At 40.1% G+C, this 12454-nt stretch overlaps 1 long non-coding RNA gene across 1 annotated transcript; it reads right to left on the bottom strand.

The window, feature by feature from the left end:
• Positions 1-766: 766 nt before the first annotated feature.
• Positions 767-11894, bottom strand: LOC145111436 (uncharacterized). Its single transcript, XR_013710263.1, has 3 exons — positions 11589-11894; positions 11286-11515; positions 767-841 (listed from the first exon to the last, which is right to left on the bottom strand). It is a non-coding gene; the product is annotated as an uncharacterized LOC145111436 (long non-coding RNA).
• Between the last annotated feature and the right edge of the window lie 560 nt (positions 11895-12454).

Raw genomic sequence — 12454 nt, 5'->3', positions numbered from 1 at the left:
CTGTTGGGTCTTGGTCGAGGAGGCATCTTCTTCTAGAAACAATCAGGAAGAAGAGGATGGTAAGTCCTCAAGATATATGAAACATGATATATCTCATCCTGATAATGAAAGCATTCTACCAAGCGATAAGGACATGAAGGTTATTAATACAAGAAGCTTATCGCTACGAAATAGATAGGTAGCAACACTAAGAATGAATCCATTCATTGAATTTGGCTCTAGCAAAATACTCCTATAGTATTTTATGATGAAAGTTTTTGGTAAGTTTTAGGCCTGCTATAACACCACCGTCACTCTCAAGCACATGTTGGTCATGTTTTGACTGAATATAGTTGATCAGGCTATATTCACCCGAAACATGATTACATAACTGCCCAGGTTTGACCGTAGTGTCCCAACATCCAAATACTTTTTGTGTTGATCCACTAATGACACGAATTCTGATACTCGGGTATACTTATATACTTTTATAAAAATACTTGTATTTCTGAAAGTATACTTTTAGTTTAGAGTGCTTAGGCCCCTTAATATTTATAGTTGTATACCATGTAAGGTTCGGTATACTTAGTTCGCTATAAACAAGGGCTCTGATACCAATCTGTCACACCCCGAAACCGTAATGGCGGAATTGTTCCGGGGTGGAGGACGTCATGCGTAGTATCACAACATTTGTATAGCAAGCATAGTAAACACAACCAAACATTGAATACAAATATGAAAAGTGTTTACATCAGTTTGAAACTTGTTTTAAATACATCAAAAGTGTGTATAATATAAAAAACATGGCTCTTATTGCTCCGACTTTTCCAAAAGTGAGCGAAGGTACCTGTCTATCGTTGCCCTGAGAATACAAGCAGTTTGAAAAATATCAGCATAAAGCTGGTGAGTTCATAAGCATTTAGTTTTAGAGAAAAATTGTTCTTTGATTCCTTTGAAGAGTGTTCCTCAAGAAAATCCTATATTTTCTTATGAAAGGTAGTTTAGAAAGAGTATCTATTAGTAGATGATAAACCATCAGTTTTAGAAAACATGTTATCTGTCCTAGAGGTAGAGATGCCAGTTTAGAAATCCCTGAATACTATCAGTATATATATAAAAGTAGTTTTATTACTCAAAATAAAACTAATGAAGGGTAGAGTCCGTAAACAAAGTTAGTTTATACTTATTTACGAGTCGTATAACCATACTTGATATGACCGAGAGACCTTTATAACGTTCTTCAGGCGTTAAGCTAAATGACATTTGTTCACCCCAGGCGTGCCCGCCTAACTCTAGCTAGCAGTTCAGGTGTGGGATTGTCAGTCCCGAATAGATCTATTCACAAATCTCACGCTCTCCCTCCAGGAGACTATGGTTATACTAAAAGGATTTATCACTATACACCTAAGTGCACAGTATTGAAGTAGAGCCTCACAATTCTGTATAATCTAGTTTACTAGCGAGAAACAGTATAAAACAATAATTATCCTTGAATAATAGTACTTTATACTCTCGAGAAAATAAATAACATAAACTAAATCTGCCATAGTTTATATATGTTCATTTATGAAATCTGATTAAGTAGAGACTGCCTAGAGGGTTATCCCAAACTATACCCATTATAGTTTATTAGAGTTGATATGGAAAATGCTTTGTAAAAACCTTTCTGAAAGCTGTGAAGTTGGATTGCCAAAATAGAAGTTTCCCTTATGCTCAACATATTACAAAAAGAGATAAAATATCCGAATATGTTATTAAACGTGGAAATCGTTGGACTACATTAATAAGTTTATAACTTAACATAATAGTTTGAGTTTGGCTTGTATTCCCCCCTGAAAACATTAAAAACACGGAAAATATAGGAGTATGAACTCACCTCGGGTGATTTGAATGAAGGATCGATACGGAATGCGGGATGTTCAAGTGAAGCCTTGAACACGATTTGATCCTAATCAACAAGTAATGACACAGAAAGGAGTCAAATGATGGTATTTCACCACTAGATGTGATGAAGAACCACTCTAGGAACTTGGGACTACTTGCACTAAGTGTTAGGACCTCAAAGGATTGCATGAGGGAGGTGTATGGCCACCTTAAAGGTGTGTACGGCCCAATGGGTGTGCGGCCATACACTCATGATGGAAGGTGCCTTTGAGGTGTTTTCAAGGTCCATACTTGCATCCGTGAAGTGTCCTAGGCCCATACTTGGTTGTAGTACATGTTTAGGGTCTTAGAAATGGGTTTGTGGTCCTATGGTGTGTGTGTATGGTCGCACAAATGTGTGTGCTGCTGCACAAGGGAGTGTACTACCTCACACAGGAGTGTGCTGCCGCACACAGGAGTGTGTGGCCGTACACAGGAGTGTGCTACCACACACAGGAGTGTGCTGCCGCACACATGAGTGTGTGGCCGCACACAGGAGTGTGCTGCCGCACACATGAGTGTGCTGCCGCACACATGAGTGTGTGGTCGCACTCCTTCAAAGAGATGAAGAACATGACGGGACTTTCATGATTCAAGGCCTAGATCAAGAGGTTCTTCATGCACAACAAGTTAAGGGATGTATTACTCACGTTTTTGAAGCCTTAGGAGGGTTTGTGGTTGAAGAAGCTTGAGAGAAATGGTGTTGTGTGCTGCCAAGGTGTTAAAGGAATGAAAGGAAAGGGGTCTACCCTTTATATAGGAGTGTGAGCGCTGTCAAAAGTGAGTGTGCTGCCAGGAGGTGTGTGTGCGGCCGCACACCCATGTGTACGGCCGTACACTCCCTCCAAAGGTGTGTAAGGCCTTGTTTTGACAGTATACGACTTGCTGACTCATTCCTAGACTCAACCTTGGTCATGCTCAAGCTTAGAATCACTTAAACGAACCCTTGAATAGTACTAGAAATCGACAGAACAAGTTGAATATTGATTGAATTGATTAATTGTACAAGATTAAAGTTTCGGGTTGTCACAATCAATGATGGCTATACAACAATTGTTGGATTAGTGTCTAAGTCCACAACTATAATTGGTATGTACTTGACCCGGTTTGGCATAGTCCATTTGGGTTGCATGGCATCGAAACAATTGGATAGACAAAATGAGAAAAAGGAAACTTATGATTTATATTAATATATTATAAGTTCTAATATATTAATATGAAATCACATTATTTAATTAGTATTGATCAAGAATTAATTTAGTAATTAAGTATGGACTCTTATATATATATATATATATATATATATATATATATATATATATATATATATATATATATATATATATATATATATATATATCAAGGTTGTAAAAATCGCTTGACGTTAGCTAGTCGGTGGACTGGGGTTAACGGATTAATCGGTTAGGTAGAGATTAATCGGGGGATTAATCGGAGACCATTAATTGCTAATTTGTTGAATTTTTAAAAATTAAATATGATTAATACCATATAAAAGTTCATAAATGCCACTAATATCATAACAAAATAGGTTAATATGATTAATAAAAGACTAATAATACCTTAAATAGTTTATATTGAGATATAACTTCTTCAAAGTGTTGAAATTTCATCGGGTTCTACTGTTTCACTCATTGTGCATGCAGGGATTAATCGCTAGGCGCCCTCTAATCGGTCAGGTACCGCCTAAGGATTAATCGGAGATTAATCGGGACCTAGTCGGGATTTTTACAACACTGATATATATATATATATATATATATATATATATATATATATATACATATACATATATAGGATGGGCCAAGTTCATTTAGGTTGGGCTAAGCTTTCATGGATAGTCGATGGAGTGTTTAACCCATGAATCCTATGGAAACGAAAGGTCATGGGTATTAGGGTTTACATGAATGTAACCCTAATCCTCCACACTGTATAAAGAGGTCCCTAGTTCATGAAATGGGCAGTAGTATGTGTACACAAGACGGCAAAACCGATTTTGGTGCTAGTATCCTTATTCTCAAGTTATTCCAAGGGTTCTTGGTGTTGTGTGAACCATTTGAGGTGCAACACTTGGGGCACTAAGCTCTTAAAGGTTCAATACTTCAAGCTTCATCAAAAGGTATGTCATTCTACTAGATTCTTGTAATGTATATACTTCTTATTATGCTAGTTAGGGTGAAATCTTGGAATATTGAATATTTTCATGTATAATAGAGAAAACATAGATCCAAGGTTTATAGGGTTGCTTGTACACCATAGGAGTGTTAGAATGCTCAAAACCCTTCAGTGGTATCAGAGCCTATGCTTGTTTTCAATTATACTTGATGCAATTTGCTGAAAAAAGCTGGAAAAATTGATTTTTTTTGCTGTCTGGACAGGGGACTCGACGAGTCCATGTGCAAATTCATCCAACTCGTCGAGTTGGTTCATGCACTCGACGAGTTGGACCCCCTGACAGCATATATTCGAGGTTTTTGGCTGGAATTGGACTAGGAACATTACCCTAAGTTGTGTTTAAACTTGTAAACCTATTTTTGATGTGGTAATGTTCATGCTAATCCAATTTCAAAGATAATTGTCAATAGATTCATGTTTTGTATTAGTTTAATGGTTAGGCTAATTTCATGAAAATTGTTTTATTTGAATTATCTTGTTCTTATGAGTTAGTTTAGATTAATAGAAAATTATGTGATAATCTGTTTTCGATCCAAATTGATCTAAATGTTGTTCATAATATGTGTTTTTGTAACTTGTCCTCAAGTTATATGAAAAGTCACATTTATGATTTTTTAAAACTCATAAGATTTCCATAAGTTATAAAAATGAAGAGTCTCATTTGTTTAATGCTTTAAAGTCTTCCATAACTTGTCCTCAAGTTATGGAACTTGAAGAGTTTTTCATTAAAACTTGATATGACCGAGAGACCTTTATAACGTTCTTCAGGCGTTAAGCTAAATGACATTTGTTCACCACAGGCGTGCCCGCCTAACTGTAGCTAGCAGTTCTGGTGTGGGATTGTCAGTCCCGAATAGATCTATTCACAAATCTCATGCTCTCCCTCCAGGAGACTCTGGTTATACTAAAAGGATTTATCACTATACACCTAAGGGTACAGTATTGAAGTAGCGCCTCACAATTCTGTATAATCTAGTTTACTAGCGAGAAATCAGTATAAAACAATAATTATCCTTGAATAAATGTACTTTATACTTCTGAGAAAACATATAACATAAACTAAATCTGCCATAGTTTATATATATTTATTTATGAAATCTGATTAGGTAGAGACTGCCTAGAGGGTTATCCCAAACTATACCCATTATAGTTTATTAGAGTTGATATGAAAAATGCTTTGTAAAAACCTTTCTGAAAGTTATGAAGTTAGATTTCCAAAATAGAAGTTCCCCTTATGCTCAACAATTTACAAAAAGAGATAAAATATTCGAATATGTTATTAAACGTGGAAATCGTTGGACTGCATTAATAAGTTTAAAACTTAATAAAATACTTTGAGTTTGGCTTGTATCCCCCCCCCTGAAAACATTAAAAACACGGAAAATGTAAGGGTATGAACTCACCGTTTGACGTAGGATCTGGGTGTATGATCGGTTACGAATGCTGAGTGTCAACCGATGTTTCGTACGCAAGTGGATCCTATTAACATGTGATAACACATATGTGTGTTAGAATTAGGGTGTTTCATGGCCAAACATGACGGGAAACCACCGTAAAGACTTGGAAATGCTTGTCGGGACCCTATATGATCAAACAAGGGAGGTGTACGGCCAAAAGGGTGTGTGTGCGGCCAGGGTGTGCGGTCAGCATGTGTGTGCGGTCGCACACAGGAGTGTGCGGCCGTACAGAGGGTGTGTGCGGCCGTACACAAGAGTGTGCGGCCGTACACTCCTCATTTGTGCCCGAAATGTTGATTTTGAGGTGTTCTTGTGCTAATACCAAGTCCTACTAGTGAATGAAGGCCAAACTCTTCACTTTGGAGAGCTTTAAGGTATGCACGGCAACCTTATGAAGGTGTGCGGCCGTACCCCTTCATGTGATGAAGAACATGATGAACTTTGATGGTTAAGGGCTTAGATCAATGGGTCCTTCATGTATGATAAGCTAGGTGATGGAAAACTCACGTTTTTTAGGCCTTGAGAGCGTTCTTGGATGAAGTTCTTAGAGAGAGAAAGTAGAGTGCAGCCAAATGAAAGGAATGAGTGAAGGGGTCACCCTATATAAATAGGGATGAGTGTGCAGCTGGAGGATGGGTGTGCGACCACACACTCGTGTGTGCGGCCATACACTCGGGTGTGCGGCCACACACTCATGTGTGCGGCCATACACTCGGGTGTGCGGCCACACACTCATGTGTGCGGCCATACACTCGGGTGTGCGGCCACACACTCATGTGTGTGGCCACACACTCCTTTTGATGGAGTGTTTGGCCTATTTACAACCCTAAATCTTAAACCAACCCATCCCTAATTTAAACTTTGGTTGAACAAGGCTTTAGATCATCCAAACTGGCTCAAAACAATGCTAAAAGATAGCTGAACGAGTTTAGCATTGATAGAATTGGCTAAGTGTACAAGATAAAAGTTTCGGGTTGTCATATCATCCCCCCGTTAGAGGGGATTTCGTCCCGAAATTCAAGAATAGAGGTATGACTCATAGACTTGGAAAAGATGGAGGTACTTAAGGTTCATGGAACTCTCGTCTAACTCGAGGTTGTCGAGGGGAAATCGTAGGTGTCTCATCGGACGGACACTTATTTGGTTCGACACAAGAAAGACGGGATGGACGCTGCTAAGCGCTCGAGGTAACTGGAGTTTGTACATTATGGGACTGATCCTAGCAAGGATCCTGGACAGTCCAACGTATCCTGATTTTAGCTTTCACGCCTTCCGAAGCGTATCAAGCCTTTTCCGGGGTGAGACCTGCAAAAGACACATCCACCAATCTGGAACCCCAATGGTTTTTGTCTCTCATCGGCATAGCCCTTTTCGTACGATCTTTTCGGTCGTCCTACGGATGGTTTTAGGACTCGCGCGAGTGCTGTCGGGGACTTGACTCTTTGACTATTTGCGTGTCACCCGCCTCAGCCCAGCACAGATGGGGTCTGTACTTATGGCTGTAGAGGGCTTCGAGCAGCGCAGCCTTGCTACTGGAAAGGTCGCCGTTGTTACAAGAAAGTTCATTTAAGAGTAGATGTGTGTCCCACGACGCATCTTCATTGGTCCGGATGGTTCCCTTACTTTGTCCTTCTCTTTGTGGATGATACTCTTCGTATGAATACTTTCGGGTTTCAAAGAGACATGAATTTTTCGAAGTTCGCATCTAGTTTGTCATCACGAGGGACGGAAGTTTCGCGATTCGAACGATTTAAGACAAAAGGGTTTGGTATAACATAGACTCGGTCGAAACTAGACAGGATGGTGTCGTAGAATCGCGCGTTAAGTTAGTCCGGGAGGATCGTTTTGCTAGCACATTGGTATCCCTAGATGAACGTCTCTGGTGTTTTCTGCGTTTGATATTGGACTCGGTAGGTACTACTACTAGTGCGAGGGTCCCGATGTTTTGAAACCATGAACTCTCGATGGAATGATTCTCACTAGACTTTCCTATGATTGCTTGGCGCATACAAGTCATGTATAAACACAACTGACTCTAATGTATACACTAGGCTACCATAAATTTTTTTTTACCCCTTAGGGCATCAACTTTTAAGAATACGTCGTGATTAAATTTGGACGAGAAAGAAATCACGATTATGAGTTAGTCATTGAGGTTTTTGAAAACGTACCAAAACAAGGCAAGTTCCTTCGATGCTTCCTCCTTCACTGAGGTCAGACTCCTCCGGTTTCCTCATTGTTCCTTTCTGTTGGGCAGTCTGTTGTGAAGTGTCCCATTTCGCCACATGTACCGCACACTTGAATTATGCTCGCGTCGGTAATGGAAGTGATGTGCTCAGTCGGGGTCTTTACGAAGCGAGCTTCCTGGCCATCCTCGGCCCCTGGACAATCTCTTTTGAAATGTCCGGGTTCGCCACACTTGTAGCAAACCTGACCCATCTTTTCACCAGAAATCGAGGCGTTTGACGGTGCTAGTGCTCTGTAGTAACGAGCGGCGTGTCCTTTCCTGTTACAGTTCTTACATCGAAGTTTGTGGCATTCTCCTACGTGGTGGAAGTTGCATTCCTCGCAATTTGGAAGTTTTCCAGCATATCGCCGCACTGGCGTTGGCACTGGTTTGGCGGATGTTGTGGCTGTAGGAGCTATCACGAGTTGTTGTCTCTTGGCAAGTTTCTGACACAACTTGCGCTCCCTCTTGTTCCAGAATTTTCGTTTGGCGCTCTTAGGTTTGGGAGTCGGAGTGTCCTCTTGGAAAAGCCCTTGTTGGTTTCCTGAGGTGTTGCTACAGTTCGAGATGTGGAAACTGTTCCCATTCCCACTTGGGTTGTTAGCGTTAAGAACAGCTAGGGCGGCTGCTACGGCTGCCGTGACAGTAGCTTGGAACGTAGCTGAGTCCACCTGAAGGACTGGTGTCATTGGTGGGTTGGGTACGTTCCTTCGGAGGCATGATCTGCTACATGTCAAGAAAAGAAATTTGTGAGCAACAATGGTTGCCCCTGGATGTATCCTAAATGTTTATCTATGCATTGAGATTTCCCGTTTTGTTATCTGACTCTCATTGACTCGGCCCACATCCCCATGATATGGTCTTAGCAAGGATAGAACAGATTTGAGCACACAAAGTTCACATAAAATAAGTTTACGAACTCCTGGTTGCTCAGCTCCTTGGGCTGGCTGAGTAACTCTCATATTTTCGTCGGCTCTTGGGATTTGGCTATAAAGGTAGTTCCGAGGATCAAGTCAATACGGGATTCAACTTGGCACTCGGAAGAAATCCCTGGAATGCCTTTGGGGAAGATAGTGGGAAAGTTGCAGACTTCGAAGATGCTCTCGAGGTCTTTAACTTCTTGCGTCTCATTGGCAACATGAGCCAGAAATGCGTAGCATTCTTTCCGTAGATGCTCTTAGGCTTCGACGCATGAAATAATACTAGGGTTCGAACAGACTTATCACTGAAACCAGTGAGGACTCCTGTCAGAAGGAAGATTGAGACGAATCGCTTTCTCGAAGCAAAGGTCATCGGCACGATGGGAGACTCATTCGTCCTATGCCGATTAGGACATTGAAGCTTTTCATGGAGACTCTAACACTTCGACTTCTCCGAGCTCCTGGAAGTACCTGTTTACTAATTCCCTAAGAATACAAGCAGTTTTGAAAGAGTATCAGCATAAAGCTGGTGAGTTCATAAGCATTTTGGTTTTTGTGGAAAATGTTATTTGAATCCTTTTGAAAAGTGTTCCTCAAGAAAATCCTATATTTTCTTATGAAAAGCGGTTTTGAAAGAGTGTCCATTAGTAGAAAATAAACCATCAGTTTTAGAAATGCCGGTGTTATCTTGGGAAAATCCTATATTTTCCCTAAAAACAGGTTGTCCGTACTAGAGGTAGAGATGTAAGTTTTGAAAACCCATGATTATTATCGGTATATACATGAAAGTAGTTTTATTAATCAAAATAAAGCAAGTGAAGAGTAGAGTCCGTAAACGAGGTTAGTTTATACTTATTTGCGAGTCGTATAACCATACTTGATATGACCGAGAGACCTTTATAACGTTCTTCAGGCGTTAAGCTAAATGACATTTGTTCACCACAGGCGTGCCCGCCTAACTGTAGCTAGCAGTTCTGGTGTGGGATTGTCAGTCCCGAATAAATCTATTCACAAATCTCACGCTCTCCCTCCAGGAGACTCTGGTTATACTAAAAGGATTTATCACTATACACCTAAGGGTACAGTATTGAAGTAGCGCCTCACAATTCTGTATAATCTAGTTTACTAGCGAGAAATCAGTATAAAACAGTAATTATCCTTGAATAAATGTACTTTATACTTCTGAGAAAACATATAACATAAACTAAATCTGCCATAGTTTATATATATTTATTTATGAAATCTGATTAGGTAGAGACTGCCTAGAGGGTTATCCCAAACTATACCCATTATAGTTTATTAGAGTTGATATGAAAAATGCTTTGTAAAAACCTTTCTGAAAGTTATGAAGTTAGATTTCCAAAATAGAAGTTCCCCTTATGCTCAACAATTTACAAAAAGAGATAAAATATTCGAATATGTTATTAAACGTGGAAATCGTTGGACTGCATTAATAAGTTTAAAACATAATAAAATACTTTGAGTTTGGCTTGTATTCCCCCCCTGAAAACATTAAAAACACAGAAAATGTAGGGGTATGAACTCACCGTTTGACGTAGGATCTGGGTGTATGATCGGTTACGAATGCTAAGTGTCAACCGATGTTTCGTACCCAAGTGGATCCTATTAACATGTGATAACACATATGTGTGTTAGAATTAGGGTGTTTCATGGCCAAACATGACGGGAAACCACCGTAAAGACTTGGAAATGCTTGTCGGGACCCTATATGATCAAACAAGGGAGGTGTACGGCCAAAAGGGTGTGTGTGCGGCCAGGGTGTGCGGTCAGCATGTGTGTGCGGTCGCACACAGGAGTGTGCGGCCGTACAGAGGGTGTGTGCGGCCGTACACTCCTCATTTGTGCCCGAAATGTTGATTTTGAGGTGTTCTTGTGCTAATACCAAGTCCTACTAGTGAATGAAGGCCAAACTCTTCACTTTGGAGAGCTTTAAGGTGTGTACGGCCACCTTATGAAGGTGTGCGGCCGTACACCTTCATGTGATGAAGAACATGATGAATTTTGATGGTTAAGGGCTTAGATCAATGGGTCATTCATGTATGATAAGCTAGGTGATGGAAAACTCACATTTTTTAGGCCTTGAGAGCGTTCTTGGATGAAGTTCTTAGAGAGAGAAAGTTAGAGAGAGAAAGTAGAGTGCAGCCAAATGAAAGGAATGAGTGAAGGGGTCACCCTATATAAATAGGGATGAGTGTGCAGCTGGAGGATGGGTGTGCGGCCACACACTCGTGTGTGCGGCCATACACTCAGGTGTGCGGCCACACACTCATGTGTGCGGCCATACACTCGGGTGTGCGGCCACACACTCATGTGTGCGGCCATACACTCGGGTGTGCGGCCACACACTCATGTGTGTGGCCACACACTCCTTTTGATGGAGTGTTTGGCCTATTTGCAACCCTAAATCTTAAACCAACCCATCCCTAATTTAAACTTTGGTTGAACAAGGCTTTAGATCATCCAAACAGGCTCAAAACAATGCTAAAAGATAGCTGAACGAGTTTAGCATTGATAGAATTGGCTAAGTGTACAAGATAAAAGTTTCGGGTTGTCACATGTACATACCTTAAATGCATAGACAAATCCTTGCAGCGTCTATGTGTGTCCTTAAATGCATAGACAAATCCTTGCAGCGTATATGTGTGTCCTTAAATGCATAGACAAATCCTTGCAGCGTATATGTGTGTCTACTGCCGACTCTTGGGGATTTGGGGTTCAAATGGTCCTCAATCTTATCAAACACAATACACAGATGTTTGTAAGTGGGATCCCATATCAATCTGCCCCATGTGTACCTATGTCAAAAAAAAATTACACTTAATAAGTATATGTATCATTTTGATATAATGTGAGTAAAAAATTGTATACCTGTTAAACTCGTCTAAATTAGAGAAGAGTGTCATACGCTCATTAGTAACTGGATGTCGAGGGTATTCCCCCAAAAATCCTTGCTCTAACATATACAGCAGGGAGACTCTCACCACATCTTCATTACTTAATTGATGAAGTAAGTTATTGAACACGTGTGTAAGGTCAGCCACACTCACCGAACATGAAAGCGGCACAAATGGAAACACATGTTCTCTGAATTCTGCAAAACCAGAACTGAGATGGAAATAATCCTCGAAACGTTAGTCGGTGACCAAACATAATGCTTTCCTGTCAAAGCAAACCCGATAGTCGCCAACCGGAAATAAAAGTTCTTGTAGGTCAACTTGATCAAAAGTAGTAAATTCATTGCACATAAGATAGTAACATAGTAAAGGGTGACATTCGACACCCATCGGCATGTTCACGTAATCACCAAAACATGATTGCCTAAACATGACCCCACAAACTGGTCGGTTTTGTAAACGCACCATGATTTTGCGCCCAAGTTTAGGCATGCATGTTGTAGTAACAACCGCTTCGTATGTTCTATCGTGCTACAATCAAAAGAATAATTAATTATGGATTTTTGTATGTATGTTCCGAACAAAAAACTGGAACGCTAGTCCGGACCATAAATTCCGTACAAAAATTCTGGAACCGGTTCCTTATTCCGGAGCGTTCTAAGTATTCCGTACATGTTCCGGACTAGCGAAAATTAGGATTTTTTATAACAATTTATGATGTAGTATAAATGTATAAGTACATGTAATCCTATAATTGCCTTAACACACGAATAAAATTCACAGATAATCCTATAATATCTATATAATTGCATAAACTAAACATGTTTTGACGTATAATCT

Source organism: Lactuca virosa, chromosome 5, assembly GCF_052849685.1.
Source record: "Lactuca virosa cultivar CGN04683 chromosome 5, Lactuca_virosa_CGN04683_v6, whole genome shotgun sequence".
Lineage (NCBI taxonomy): Eukaryota > Viridiplantae > Streptophyta > Magnoliopsida > Asterales > Asteraceae > Lactuca > Lactuca virosa.
The sequence above is the reverse complement of the archived record's forward strand: the minus strand, read 5'-3'. Positions and strand labels throughout refer to the sequence as shown.